Source organism: Euwallacea similis, chromosome 15 (genome assembly GCF_039881205.1).
Source record: "Euwallacea similis isolate ESF13 chromosome 15, ESF131.1, whole genome shotgun sequence".
NCBI lineage: Eukaryota > Metazoa > Arthropoda > Insecta > Coleoptera > Curculionidae > Euwallacea > Euwallacea similis.
In genome coordinates, this window is record NC_089623.1 from 3,639,100 (window position 1) to 3,654,915 (window position 15,816).

The window sequence follows — 15,816 nt, forward strand, 5'->3', positions numbered from 1 at the left end:
GATGCTTTCATCGCATTAAACGCCCCTATTGTTACGCCACTGCACTCTAACTAGCAACTAGAAACCACGATTTGATGAACGCACTGACGATTATTTTTTTTATGAACAATGGAAGGAAATAGTTCAGTGGCGTTCAATTTTTAATGAGTTTAATTATTTAAGAAAAACTTTAATCTCGACATCTTTTGATGGGTCTTGACACTTTAATGGTAGTGTGTTGTTGCGTCTGTTGCTGGGCTGCTCTGTTCTCATTGAAAACCACTATTGGTGGGCCCACTGACTATTATTTTCAAACAGAAATTCAGTGTCGTAGCTTTCTAGTTTCAGTGTAACAAGTTTATTCAAAGAAAATTTAATGGAAACGTTTTTGACTTACTTGTAGCTTTTAATTGTATTCTGTGCCACTCTTGCTGCGTGATTTCTTCCTGAGTGAGGACCTCAATTTGAAGAACACACTGATATTTTTTTCTGAAATCGAATGGTGTATCTCTTCTTTTTGGGTGTGTAAAATTAATTTAAAAACATGTGATCTTCACATAATATTTTGACTACCTCTGTTACTGCTGCACAGTTTTTTGATTGGAAACTACACTATTACAAAAAACTGATTACTATTTTCTTATAAAAGTTCAGTGAATCACCTATGTGTGTCTCCAATAAGTTAAAAAATCATTAATAGAAATAACAAAAAAATGTTATTTTCTCATTTGTTGCTTACCTAGAAATTTTGAAGACAGTATATAATCCTATTGTTGACTAATCGTGACTTGAACTGCATTGGAAAACAACTTCAGCGTCATAGATCTCATTTTTTAGTTGCCACAAAAAAAAAAAATTTAACAGTCACATATATGTATTTAATTTTCTGAATTCTTAAAAAATTGCTATCAGTATGTAATTTACAGTCACTTGGTAACTCGTTGAAGAACCTGTCGTTGTATGAACATATGAATTCAAATCCGAAGGTTTATTATTACTAGTTAATCTTATTTTACAAAACTATATATTATGTATACAGGGTGTTTCATAAATATACTGACAAACTTTCGGAGGTTGTAGAGCTCTTAAAAACAAATATTTAGAACAAATAAAGTTAGATCTGAAATCGCTTCGTTTCCAAGATACAGGGTGTATAATTCCTTTTTTTTTATATTTTTTTAATATTTCAAAAACGGTTTGAGATGCAGTCATGAAATTCGGGACATGCTATGGCGGGATAAATTTGCATGTTTTCGATTATGCAGACCATTTCCACCTACAGCAGTGGCGTCCGTGCGGTCATTCAATGGAATGTTTTTAATTTAAAAAATGGCACGCTACTGACTTTTTTTAATATGAATATTTTTTTCTTAATATTCCATCAATTTTTAACAAAAAAGACCTCTTAGTATTTTGTTATCCAAGTGGCCGTTTTCGAGGAAAAAATTATTTCTCATTCATGTGCCTAGCAAAAAACCGGCGTAAGTTTCAAAGTGTGATTTTTTTTAAGAAGAAATGAATTTAATTTTCTTTTAAATTAACTAATTAAAATACAGGAAGGCATAATTCACCAATATTTGTCTTCATGTCTACTACCTCTATTAAAAGAAAATTAAATTAATTTCTCCTTAAAAAAAATCACACTTTGAAACTTACACCGGTTTTTTGCTAGGCACATGAATGAGAAATAATTTTTTTCTTGAAAACGGCCACTTGGGCAACAAAATACTAAGAGGTCTTTTTTGTTAAAAATTGATGGAATATTAAGAAAAAATATTCATATTAAAAAAAGTCAGCGGATTGCCATTTATTTAATTAAAAACATCCCATTGAATGACCGCACGGACGCCATTGCTGTAGGTGGAAATAGTCTGCATACCACAGAACACGCACATTTATCCCGTCATAGCATGTCCCGAATTTCATGTCCGAACCTCAAACCGTTTTTGAAATATTAAAAAAATATTTAAAAAAAGGAATTAAACACTCTGTATCTTGGAAACGAAACGATTTCGGATCTAACTTTATTTTTTCTAAATATTTGTTTTTATGAGCTCTACAACCCCTGAAATATTGTCGGTATATTTATGAAACATCCTGTATATGGATTTTTTGACACACGATGACTGTTCTAAAAATACAAAAGATGCATATATGAATGAATGGTAGTTTTCTAAACTTATTTATTGGAAACGAACTAAGTTACAATATACCTATAAAAAAACTACCAGTCAATATTATTATAAAGGAACCAATTACTAGTATAGGAGTATTTGGTAAATGAATTCAACACCTGTCCAATACAAGGTACGCTACAAACCCACTGATTACTAACTCCATTCAAAAATTTAGTAGCGTAAGTTTCATTTTTTAATGTTTACAATTTCCTATGAATGTGTCAATCGTCACATACTTTTACTTGTGTGAAAACATTAATAATGGTACTGTACGTTCCCACTGACTGCGCCCCTGCATTCTCATTAACAACGACTACTGTGGGAATTCTTAGACTATTGTTTCCCTTCCGGAATTCAGTAACGTAATGCTTCCTTTTTACAGGAGTTATGAACTCGAAACAGTTAGTACTTGTAAATTGGGCGTTTGTAAGTCATTATTCTTCTAGTACAATAATGACCTTCTTTCGCTATGTTTTGGCACAGTTTTTTAAATGGATTGTCGTATGTTTACCGTATATGTGGCAAACTAAATTATCCCGCAATAACATTGAGAGATAATAAAGGATCGATATTATGACGTTGAAATTATGTAGTAATAAGCCAGTCATCCCATCATGAATTCAATGAATTGACAATGAATTTATGAATATATGTATATGTAAATAATCACGTAAATTTATAATTTGTTTTGTTTCGCAAATATCATTTAGGGCTAATAAATAATCTGCAATTTACATTCACGAAAGGTGCAGTCTATTGCATCGTACACCAATGCAATATTTTTAGAACAATATGGTCACTAAGAGTTTAAAGTTACAATCAGTTTTATACATTTTCTATCTTCATTGTATGGTAGCAATTGTAGCATCCCATCTAAAAACTTTCCAACAACGCAAATACTGGATGATGAAGTAGAACTAAAATTTAAGCTGAGAAATACGAAATTATCTTTTGAAAATCTTTCGTGTCTCAACACAGTACTGACTTTTTGGGAATTCCGAAGGTTGACAATAAACCATTCCAAAAGGTTTATCCTAAATCCGAGGGATCATCACAAAGTGGTATGTAACAGTTGTTGCTAGTACGGTTTACTGTTGGTAAAATAAAAACCACACCGTCGGAATTTCCCAAGAAGTTATACATCTAGAAAATACTGAACTCAAAGGACCAGAGTTTAGTGACATCTGGTGGTTTCAAAAGGTGAAAAACTAGAGGCCGACAAAGGGTCAATTACCAAAGTGCGGAGATCCTCCAATCTCACGAGTTGTAGATTTATGATTGCTAAAAGGACAATAGAAGGGAGATTGGGAGTGGAGAATTTAGGTTCTCACTCGATTATCAAGCTAGTTTACTCTTGAAATCATCAATGGTAGCATCGTAGAAAAGAACTTAGATGAAGCATTTTTGTAAAATACATACTTAAGGTAGTGAAACCCCAACGAGGTTTTCTCGTTTTACAAAAACGAGAGTGGTCCTTCGATATCACAAACCCAGAACCAGCCACGGAAGCAGTTTCTACTAAATTTGCATCAATCTCTAGGGAAAAGAAATATAAATTGAATTGAATTGAACATGGTGGTCCTTCAAGCCAGATCTGCCAGAGCCAAGAAAGTCATCCTGTTTCTCCCAGTTCCAGAGCCCAAGAGCGCGGAAGCACTATGATCGGGGGAATTTATACTTCTTCCCTCTGGATGCTAATACAAATTTAGTGGAAACTGCTTCCGTGGCTGGTTCTGGGTTTGTGATATCGAAGGACCACTCTCGTTTTTGTAAGACTAGAAAAACTCGTTGGGGTTTCACTACCTTCAGTATGTATTTTCCAAAAATGCTTAATCTAAGTTCTTTTCTACGATGGTACTTAGTCACTGATTATTTCAAGAGTAAACTGACTTGATAACCGAAAGGAAACCTCAGTTCTCTACTCCCAATCCCCCTTCTACTGTCCTTTTAGCAACCATAAATTTACAACTAGTGAAATTGGAGGATCTCGCTCACTCTGGGAATTGGCCCTTTGTCGGCCTTTAGTTTTTTACCTTTTAAAACCACCGGATGTTGTCTCTAAACTTTAGTCCTTTGAGTCCAATATTGCCCAGATGTATGACTTCTTGGGAAATTCCGTAGGGTGGTTTTCATTTTACCGGCAGTAAACTGTACTGCCAATAACTATTACATACCACTTTGTGATGGTCCCTCAGGTTTAGTATAAACCTTTCGGCATGTTTTATTATCAACTTTTGGAATTCCCTAAAAGTCTGTACTGTGTTCAACCATTTCGAAAGGCATTTTCAAAATTTCAATGAGCAGTCGCTCCTGGAGACCTACCTCAAACAAAACAGTCATGTTATTTAGAGGTCTAAAATAGATCCACCTCAATCAAAATCAATTTTGTTCTCATTAATACCGAATTAGCATTTTGTCTATCTACCATAGATGTAAATTTCAATGTCCACCATTATAATATGATAATTGACTATAAATTGCACTGCCAGCCAATTGGACGTAATTTAGGGCTGATGTGGAAACTAATATTCAAGTTAGCGTGTATTTCAATTTGAAAGTCGAATTTCCATTTCCATGAATAGTTTGTAGGCATAGTTTCAGTTTTATTTTAATGAGGCACTTCATTGTAAAACATTTTGCTGGACGATTTGTTGAAGCTCTTATTAAAATGTGTAAGGCCGTTCTCCCCAATTCACTTGAATGAGATTATTCTTGAAATTAATATTCCTTCTCTTGTTTTTCCACGCTTTAAAATCTCTAGAATTGACTTCTCCCTTACATTATCATCTCTTACGTTGCGTTATTTCCTTCGATATCTTGTAGCAAGAAGCGAATTGAAATTTTCTATCATTTAGATGACACCGCAAATCTCCTAAATAGCATTTATCAGCATTTTGGTTATAACCACATTGCCTGCTGATCATAACAATGAAAATAAAACAAGCCTGCACGCTAACCATATAGTTATAGCCCAAATTATCAGACAGCTTTACTAAACTGTGTAATTTGGTTGTAATGAATATAAGTTTCCCCAATTTGTAAACCAGTAATTATAGTAATACGTTTCATGATGGCAAATTAGGCAAAACCCATTTAATTTTGCTTTATTTTGTTGTTGGAATGAAATTTTTGTATGATAATTTGGTTAAGATCTGATCACATCGTTTGGGGTGTAACGGATTGTTCAAACGCAACGCGTGAAATGTATCGAAAAACATTACAAATCATTATGATGTTAATTTTGTCCTGAAAATAAACTTCATCAAAACGGCACAATACTGCCCCTAAACGATTTATAACAGTATTAAAATGCAATGCCCTGATTATACGCAATATTTCATGCATTCCTTTGCAGTATTCGGTCACCAATAACAGCAACAACGCAAATATAAATAATTAAGTTACCAATTGAGTTCATCAACGATAACTGGCCTATTTTAAGCGTAATGGAAAATCGGAAGTTCAGAACAAGCCTGAAACTATGAATAAATCATTATGAGGTCTTTTCCTGCTGAAACGAGAATATTTAAACTTAAAGGCGCCTTTGATACAATAGTGGAACGGAAATCTTACACTCACATAAAGTTTTGAAAGAAACTATACTGCGTGACAAAGAAAGGTAAACACCCATTAAAGATTTTATTAAAGAATTTTATTTTGATAATTTTTTTTGTACGTGTTCAGTACCACATACTTATTCAATGATTACATTTTCAGCAAGATCAGAGGAAGAACTTCATTTTTTTTTTCAATAGTGTGTTGAGCATCCACGGTTCCTTATACACTCATTGATACGCCTGGGCTCGGATCTAATAAGATTGTCAATGTCTTCTTGAGGTATCTCATTCTAGGCAATCTGAACTTCATGAGTAAGGGCTGCTAAAGTCTGTGGAGGGTGCTATAAATTCAACAGTCTGCGGCCAATCATGTCCCAGACATGTTCAATAGGAGACAGATCCGGCGATCGAGGTGGCCAGGGTAAACGGTTGATTTGATGTTGATCCATGAACGTTATTGTTTACCTAGCAACATGAGGTCTAGCATTGTCTTGCTGGAAAATAGCGTTCGGGATAGTTCGAAAATATGGAATCACATATGGCTCCAACACTTCTTGGATATAGCGTTGGGCAGTCATGTTGCCTCTAATGAAAACTAGGGGTGGCCTGCTACCATATGCGATAGCACCCCATACCATAACGCCTACAGTACGGTGAACATGACGCTCTCTGTCAAATTGTGGATCTCGCCTTTCACCCCGTCGCCTTCTCTCCCTTGTCCGACCGTCGTTCATCCCCAGACAGAAGCGGGATTCATCACTAAAGATCACCTGAGTCCATTCTTGGTCCCACTGAATCCTCTCTCTACACCATTGTAAGCGGTTAGATCGATGTTCGCGAGTGAGAGGCAGCACCCAATGCGGACGATAGGACAAAAGGCCAAAACTTCGTATTCAGCGATATACTGTACGCATACCAACCCTATTCCCATGTTCTTCAAACCACTGATTTGCAATAGCTCGACTGCTGCTAAATCGGTCTTTAAGAGCCAAAAGTCACAATCGACGATCTTCGCGCTCTGTGGTTCAGAGGAACCACAGAGCCCAGTGCCTCTGGCTCTGTGCCCACGGCCTTTCTGAGTTCACGCCTGGTAACACCGCACTATGGTTCCTAAGGATCTGTTAGTTCTTCTACACATTTCTCTGACCGACGGACCTACTTCGCGCAACCCAACAATCCGCCCCCTCTCAAAGTCACTAAGCTGACGGATTTGTTCAATTCTACGCACTCTAGGCATAATGAGTAAAAATTATGACCGATTGCAACACATTTCACAAAAGTTGCGATGCAAATGTGAACAAAAATGTTTAAACAAAATTTTATTTTTTTAAGAAACGACCCATGGAAACTAAAAAAAAAATTTACAGATAAACTTGAAATTTTGATCATTTCTTTCTTTTTTTAAGATAAGTCAACATGCAAAAAATTATCAAAATAAAATGGTTTTTAATGGGTGTTTACCTTTCTTTGTCACGTAGTATATTTAATATGAAGAAATTTACAGTGTCCCATATGCGAATCTCAACATGGGGATCTCGGAAGCCGTAGAAGGTACAGAGTCAGTTAAATAGAAGCAAATTTGTGTCTTTATGAGAGGAGTCCTTTACCTTTTTACTTGTTTAAAAATTCCTATTATTTCCGGAGATATCCGGAAAAAACCGAAAATGACTATTTTCTTTTTATTTTTTTCTGCCTTAAATTACAGAGAAACATGAAAATGGAGAACACTTTCTTATGACGCTTTTTCCAGCACTACAACATGAAAATCGTTTTTCAGAGATACGACGTTTCGGTTTTTCGTTACCATCTTCAACTTTTTTCCAAATAAGTACCTGTCGTTTTTTTACGAAGTCGGCTAATTATTGATAACTGAAAAACATCCATGTGTCACACTTGCCCATTTGCGACGTATAGGTCAAAAATATTTGTCAAGATTTTGAAAATATACCCTGTGTTCTCGGATAGGTGAAACGACTCTCGTAAAAGATAAGACATTTTCAAGTTGAAATTTGAGCTTTTGCGGGTCAGCCCTGCTTGATTGGAAAGTGATGTGTGACAAAATTTTAGTTTCGAAAAATCAAGTATGCCTTGGATATTTAAAAAAAACTGATTTTTTACACCATAAAGAGGCTCTCTTATAGTAGTTATGGCAAAATGTTATCAAGAAAAGTTGTTCAGAATGAAAAACTGAGTCAGTACACAAAATTATGCATGCAGTGTTGTTAAAATAAATAATCAATATTTTTATTTTCCATGGCATACTTTTCGAAATACTCATTAAAAACTGTCGTTATTGGAGTGAAGTTAACCTATATTAGTAAGTCTAGGATCTTAAAACTTTGTGTGCTAATTCAATTTTTCATTCTGAACAACTTTTCTTGATAACATTTTGCCGTGACTTCTATTGGAAAATCACTTTATTGGTGTAAAAAATCAATTTTTTCAAAATATTCAAGGAATACTTGATTTTTCGAAACTAAAATTACTTTACAAATTACTTTCCAATCAATCAGGGCTGATCCCCAAAAGCTAAAATTTCAACTTGAATTTTTTAAATCTTTTACAAGAGTCATTTCACCTATCCGGAGACACACTGTATTTTAAACATTTTGGTTGTTGATTCAGGTCTGGACTGCGAGCAGGCCAATGAACCGCACCACGGCTACCCGTTCACTTATTTAGAAATATTAGGTTTAGTAATACAGTAGAATTGCGATTTAGTAAATTCTGCTTTGAGTGAAGTACCCCGTAAAGTTAACACACAAATTTTATCATTGCTTCGCGATACAGTATGATATAGTGGAATATAGCAACTTTCTCGTGTTGTATGATTTGAGACAAAAAATAGTAGAAATGAACCTGAAGAAAAAGTTTAAACAGCCCAAAATAACGTAATTTGTCGCGTATTGTCCATAAAAATATTCTTTTAAATGTTGTTTTCATATTTTTTATAAATCTTTATTTAGTACATATTTGAATAAAATAGTAATGCCATTTTTTGCAAAATATACAGGGCGTCCCGAAATTAAGGCACCATACTTAAACAGCGTAAATTACGTCCAAAAATAACACCAAAACTTTATATAAACATATATCGAAAAATGCTTTTTTAACGATCTTTGGCTCTTTAAAGATATAACTCTGATGATGGTTATTTTGACATATTTCCAAAACGGTGCAAGATAACTTTATGTTTGGTATGATTTTATACCTTTTAAACCTTAATTGACTGATGTGGCTGAATGAAAAATATTTCGTCAAAGGCGTGCCGCACGGGAGGCGTCGGAGTTAAAAAATGCTACATTTTTTTAATGTGCCCGGTTTTTTAGTTGCTGACACAAAATTATGAAACCACATATGTGTCCAGAAAAAAAGGTACTCTTGGTTCACATTGGTAGAACGCTTCATTTTCGAATAAAATACATAATTCTTCGAATATGTGCCCTTAATCTTAAGCGTCGTAAAAGTGAATATCCCCGAAATAGTAAAATTGTTTTGCCAGAAAAAGTTCCTTAAATCGCGACCCCTCTGTAATAATATAAACAAAAAAAAGACAAGTATGTGCATTTATGACACCAATCGTAACGTGTTTATGCCTATCATGTAATCAATTTCTGATATTTATTGAGCTATTTATTTTGACATAGAGGTTTTCAACTTCTACCAGAAAGTTGAGTAAGCAGGATGCACTAATGCAGAATGTGAAAATGTTGAGGTATTGTTTCTTCTGACAATGAATATTTTTGATCTAGACGTCGCAAATCGGCAGGTGTGACACATGGTTGTTTTTTAATTATCAGTGATCAACCGAATTCGTAAAAAATGGTCAGGTCCCTATTTGAAAAAAAAGTTGATGATGGTATTAAAAAACCGAAACGTCGTGTCTCTGAGAAACTATTTTCATGTTGTAGCGTAGGAAAAAATGTTCTCCATTTTCAAGTTTCTCTGTAATTTAAGACAGAAAAAAAGATAAAATTGCAATTTTCGTTTTTTCCGAAAGCAATCGGAATTTTTAAACAAGTAAGACGGCAAAGTACTCCTCTCATAAAGACACATCTTTGCCTCCATTAAACCGACTCTCCATCTCCTACGGTTTCCGAGATCCCCGTATTGAGAAGCGAATATGGGAGGGCCTGTCTAAGGATAATATAGTTTTCTTGTCGCATAAGTTTAAATTTAAAGAAAAACACGTAGCAACTGATTTATCTCTACAAGATTAATAATACTGAGCTAAAGACGTCAATAAGTCTTTCAAGCAAATATATTCCTATATGTAGATGAAATTTCCCGAATCGCTCCTTTCATACCTCATAAATGGATCATACATCGTAATTGAAATCTCCGTTTTTGACGAGCCGAGCTGCATGTAATACATCGCGTTAACTCCGTTTGTACCAGAGTTATTACGTGTTGCCGAACATGTCTGTAATGTCGTCGTTTGCTGCTAAATTAACCGTAAATCTAGTTTGTCAAACCAAATTATTTGACGTGGATATCAGCCTTCTGACGTCTGTATACTGAGAACAGACATCATCAGAGGTAATTTAGAAATGCTTCGATGGCTGGTACAGACATGAGAGGATGCAGATAATTAATTTATTTCTAACCATATTTAGAGGTTTTGATGTACTCAATGATATGGCTACCTGGTCGAGGACTCGAAGATTACTCTTTTTGTATCGAAAGAAACTTTGTTTAGGCGAAATAATTTTAGAATAATTGTTTGAGTTAGATCAGGTTAGTACTAATTCCGTTTGAGCCATTTCTATGTCGAATGATAGAGAAATGCTACATTTTTGAAGATACCTCAGGTACTATCTAATGGTGAGTCTTCATGGTGATTAGAAGAAACCATTTCAAGTGAAAGCCAGTCATTCAAAATTTAACATTTTTGCCACTACTACATAAACAACAATCAAAAGCCTCACAACTTCTATACCCTTTTACCGGATTTGCATTTAAATTAGGTACCGTCAATTAGGGTTATGAAAAGGAATATTCTACTGTTTTGTCTTTAAAGGAAACTGAATGCATAGCGATCAAACAGACCCATTTATTAGAACGCCAGTTAAATAATTGAGAGAGTGGAAGGCCTTTTCAGTGATTTCAATGTGGACTTGCCAAGTGAACGTGAAGCCACTTTATGAGTAGGTAAAATATTAAGATAACGTGTGGGAACTCATACACTATCCATATGCGAGCATCGCATACAGGGTGTTACAAATTCGGCTCTATATATGGGGATCTCGGAAACGGTAAGTGATAGAGTCGGTTAAATGGAGGCAAAATTGCGTAGTTTAGTGCTCAACAATAATCCATTTGCGAATTTTAAAAAATCCGAATACTTTTGGAAATATACGATAAAAATAAAAAATTTGGATTTTCGTTTTTTTCAAAAATCTCGAAAACTATTATTTGGAGAAAGCTGATAATGAAACATTATTAGATCACTTTTTATCTGGTTTTCTACTGGTGTGACCAGTATTTTAACTCGACGATTGATTTTTGAGATATCATGAACTACTTTGTATTTTCTTATGGGTGCCTTGGATTTTTGAAAAATTGGAATTTGCATTATATTCCTTTTCCAACGAAGCATTATGTTCCAGTATTTTCGGGAATTTTATATAAATAAAAGTAATTTTCCATCTAAAAAACCTTCAATTGTGTTACCATATCAAGTAAACAAACATCAAATTGTGTTTTGTTAACTTTATTGTTTACTAAAAATTAATGGACCGAGTAATAAATAAATTAACAAAATATGATTAAATATTTGTTGATTTGACATGGCAACGCAATTGAAGGTTCCTTAGAAAGAAAACGTTTTTTTAATTTTATTCATATAAAATTGACTAAAATACTGGAACATAATACTTCGCTGGGAAGGGAATGTCATACAGATTCCAATTTTCCAAAAATCCAAAACGCCCATAAGAAAATCCAAAGTAGTTCATGATATCTCAAAAATCAATCGTCGAGTTAAAATATTGGTTACACCAGTAGAAAGCCAGATAAAAAGTGCGCTAATAAGGTTTCACTATCAGTTTTCTCCAAATAATGGTTTTCGAGATTTTTGAAAAAAACGAAAATTCAAATTTTTTATTTTTATCGGATATTAAAGTATTCGGAGTTTTTGAAATTCGCAAATGGATTATTGTTGAAGGCCAAACTACGCAACTTTGCCTCCATTTAATGGACTCTGTATCTCTTACTGTTTCCGAGATCCCCATACATAGACTTGAATTTGTTACATCTTGTATATGTTTTGAATAACTTTATTCTTCATAAGTAATTTTTAAGTTCAACAAAATTTCAAACTAAATTGTCGGGACTCAAACACAGATGAGAGACTTTAAGTACAAATGCACAAGGGAACTAAATTAATCTTAACATTTCTTTCGATTCCGAAAACAGTAGTCGTGTTAAGCATAATCAACAAATGTGCAGTTGTTGAGATTTCTGACGTCAGTACCATAGCGTTGTTCAAACAGTTGGTCAACAGGAACACAACCGTTAACTCTGTTGAATACAGCCAATACGAAATTAAAGTGTTTGATTAAACTTGTCGACATGATTTTCTGATCTAAGTTGTTGCCAAAGAATAATTCCAGATCGATTAATTTTTAGATTAGAAGCACAATAATTATTTCTCCCTGCCTTCTTTTACCACATTGTGATGACAGTTCTTTTTATTTTTTAAATATTATAAAACTCCTAGCATTTAGTTACTGATTCTTATAGTCGTTCAACTTACATGAAATGACCATTTTCTACTCAACGAGTTACCTCACTAGTCTGCGGCCAGTATGGAAACGTCATATTCATATGAGTAGCAATTCGTGCTCGTTATACATCGTTCGTTACGTTATACATAATATTCTATTCTGCTATCACAATAAAGTGAAGCTATTTTAAAATGAAATTTTACAATTAAGACTCAGAAGGAGTTGAAATGAGTTTAAAGAAACGCGGACCCTTTGGAATCGAAATTTCATCGTTGTTCGGCATTGGTTTCCTCACTGAGAGTAAATCTAGATATTGAATTAATTTCTTTTTTTATTAAATTCCGCTGTCTTATGCAAACAAAAATATCAGTCCTCTACGTGATTCTATTGCGCCAGCTACATCAGAGGTATCCGAAAAGGCAGCATTTTCCATTTATTCTGGGTCCACTCCACACAAATGCCAGGCTAAATGCGGAGCCCATGTTTCGTCTGGATTTACAATTTTAAATCGAAATACGCACAGTAATGTCCTGCACAAATTTACTGAAATTTTTACGTTGACGATGGAAAAGAAAACTACCGAAAATGTATCAAAATATATGTGGATTGTTTACGCAGTTTCTTTTTTTTAATTTAGTACCTTTATGCGAAATTTGACACAATACGATACAACCAACACAATTTTTTAATATTATAAATCTATCCCAGATAGGGATGAACAGCATCGGGATCTCTGAAAAGGGAACAGTTACAAAATCGCTTCAATTAAGAAAAAGTTGTGCAATTTAAGGTAAATTAATAATATGTGTCTATACTGGTTAAATTTAGAATTGTTTTGAAGATATCCGAAAAAAAAACGAATTTGGTGATTTTCGATTTTTATGAATAACTCTTATATGGTTACAGTTTGAGAAATAAAAGTTTTACGTTATTAGGACATTTTTTTTGAAAACTTCGTGACAGTGCTGCCAATTATTTTGTAAAGTTCTTACGTTCGGAGATAAATTGTTAAACTTTTGATTTTCATATACGCACAATATCGAATATTTATATTTTTAAAATCGTCATAAATTCTCTTTTCAGCCATGTATTACATTTCGTGTTTTTCTCACAAACTCTATTAGTTATAGACATTAAAACATTTTTTGATAAATTGGCCACGATTTTGACTTATAGCAATGGTACACAATAAATAAATGTTATGAAAATGGTAAAAAGAGCATATTTATGTTGGGACAATAATGGCAGTTTATTTGAACATTTGTTATAATTTGCAACTTTTACTCGATCCAAATTTAGCTGTATTATTGTTATTAAAAACTTTATTTAATTAAATTAAGTTTTTTCTTATTTTATGCTGATTTCAAAAATACACTTCAGTAAATATAATTATACACACGTCAAAGAAATTTAAGGTTTTACAACTTAAAAATATTTTTGACGAGTCCATAGCATTTATTTATTTATGGTTTACCATTGCTCAAGTCAAAATAACAGCAAACTTATCAAAAAATCTTCTAATAACTCACAGAGTTTGTGAGAAAAATACCAAATGTAATACATGGCTGAAAAGGGAATTTATAACAATTTTAAACATTTAAATATTCGATATTGCGCATATATCAAAATCAAAAGTTTAACAATTTATCTCCAAAAGTAAGGACTTAACAAGAAAATTGGCAACAGTGCCACAAAGTTCCCAAAAAAGTTTCTTAATGACGTAAAACTTTCATTCCTCTAACTGTAACCGTACAAGAGTTATTTGTAGAAAACAAAAATCGCCAAATTCGGTTTTTTTCGGATATCTTCAAAACAATTCTAAATTTAACCAGTACAGATACAGATTATTAATTTGCTTTAAGCTGCGCAACTTTTCCCTAATTTAAGCGATTTTGTATCTATTATCCTTTCCAAGATCCCGATGCTGTCCATCCTTATCTGGGACAGACGGTACATGAATGATCTAAAAACGATAGTTAATTCTGAAAGCGCCATTTTGTAGCAGACCGATTTTATTTATGCCCATCTCTCCAGCAAACACGTTAAGGAAAGAATAGTTAGAGGGCACTTAACTTTAAGGCAGCACTCTGGAAAATTTGCGTACCGTCAGACACGTAAACCAAAACACTTAGTTAAGTATTTAATGGACTTGGCAATATCGCATATTTTAACATTTCGCCCCATTTTCCCAGTTCTTTATTGCTAGTATTGCGTCGTATCGTTTGAATGTTCTGCATATTTTATTTAAATTTACGTTTGCAAAGGTTAACAATGGAGAAAAATCCGAAGAAAAAACTATCCTCCAATTATATATACGTGGTAGAAAAAGGAAGTATCTATTTAGTGTGTTTCATGAACATGCCGACAAACTTTCAGGAGATGTAGAGCTCATAAAAATAAATATTTAGATTGAATAAATTTAGGTCCAAAATCACTTCGTTTCCAAGATACAGAATGTTTTATTTCTCTTTTTTAATATGTATTTTTTAAATATTTCGAAAACGGTTTAAGATACGAACATGATTATGGAATGGGATAAATGTGCATGATTTGGAGTAGATAAAATATTTCCACTTGCATCAGTAACACTCGTGCGACTGTTCAATGAGATGTTTTTAATGAAAAACATGATACGCCACTGACTTTTTTTAATACGAATTTTTTTTTTAATATTCTATCAATTCTTATTAAAAAAAAAGGTATCTTATTGACACTTGTGCAGGTGGAAATATTCTACTTACTCCAGAACATGCACATTTATCCCGCCATAGCGTGTCTCTAGTTTCATGTCCGTATCCAAACCCGTTTTCGAAATATTTAAAAAATACATATACAAAAAAAAAATTTAACACTCTGTATCTTAGAAACGAAGCGATTTCGGACTTAAATTTATGCCATCTAAATATTTGTTTTTATGAGCTCTATATCCCCTGAAAATTTGTCGAAATGAAACACGCTGTATATTGTTCTCTAAAATAGGGGTTGATCTAATGAAGAAATTCAATGCCTTATGTTCAAATAATGTATGTTTTTGTCAAGAAAGTTCGTTATAAAATACTACGAAACCATAAAAGAAAAGTCGGAACTAACTCTTAAATAGTTCTAACTCGTCAAAGTCTGTCAGATACATAGGTCGATTCCCTACACATGGAAATAATAATATCAAACACATCCAAATTATTATCAAAAAAATCTATGATTTTTTAAATTTAAGTAACTAAAATTCTGATAACAAATAACAGATTTTAGTCTCGTTGACTTTGGCACTGATACCAAAATCGTAGCATAGGGTTGTTACCTAATGAAGTCAGCCATTGAAGAAGGCACGAAATTGTATTTTTATAGCTAAATTCGGTTCATTCTATAAGAGGTCTC

At 33.5% G+C, this 15,816-nt stretch overlaps 1 protein-coding gene across 2 annotated transcripts in view; it reads right to left on the bottom strand.

The window, feature by feature from the left end:
- Positions 1 to 15,816, bottom strand: part of LOC136413866 (lachesin-like) — a 201,549-nt gene that overhangs the window by 88,982 nt on the left and 96,751 nt on the right. The gene's annotated exons all lie outside the window — the stretch shown is intronic.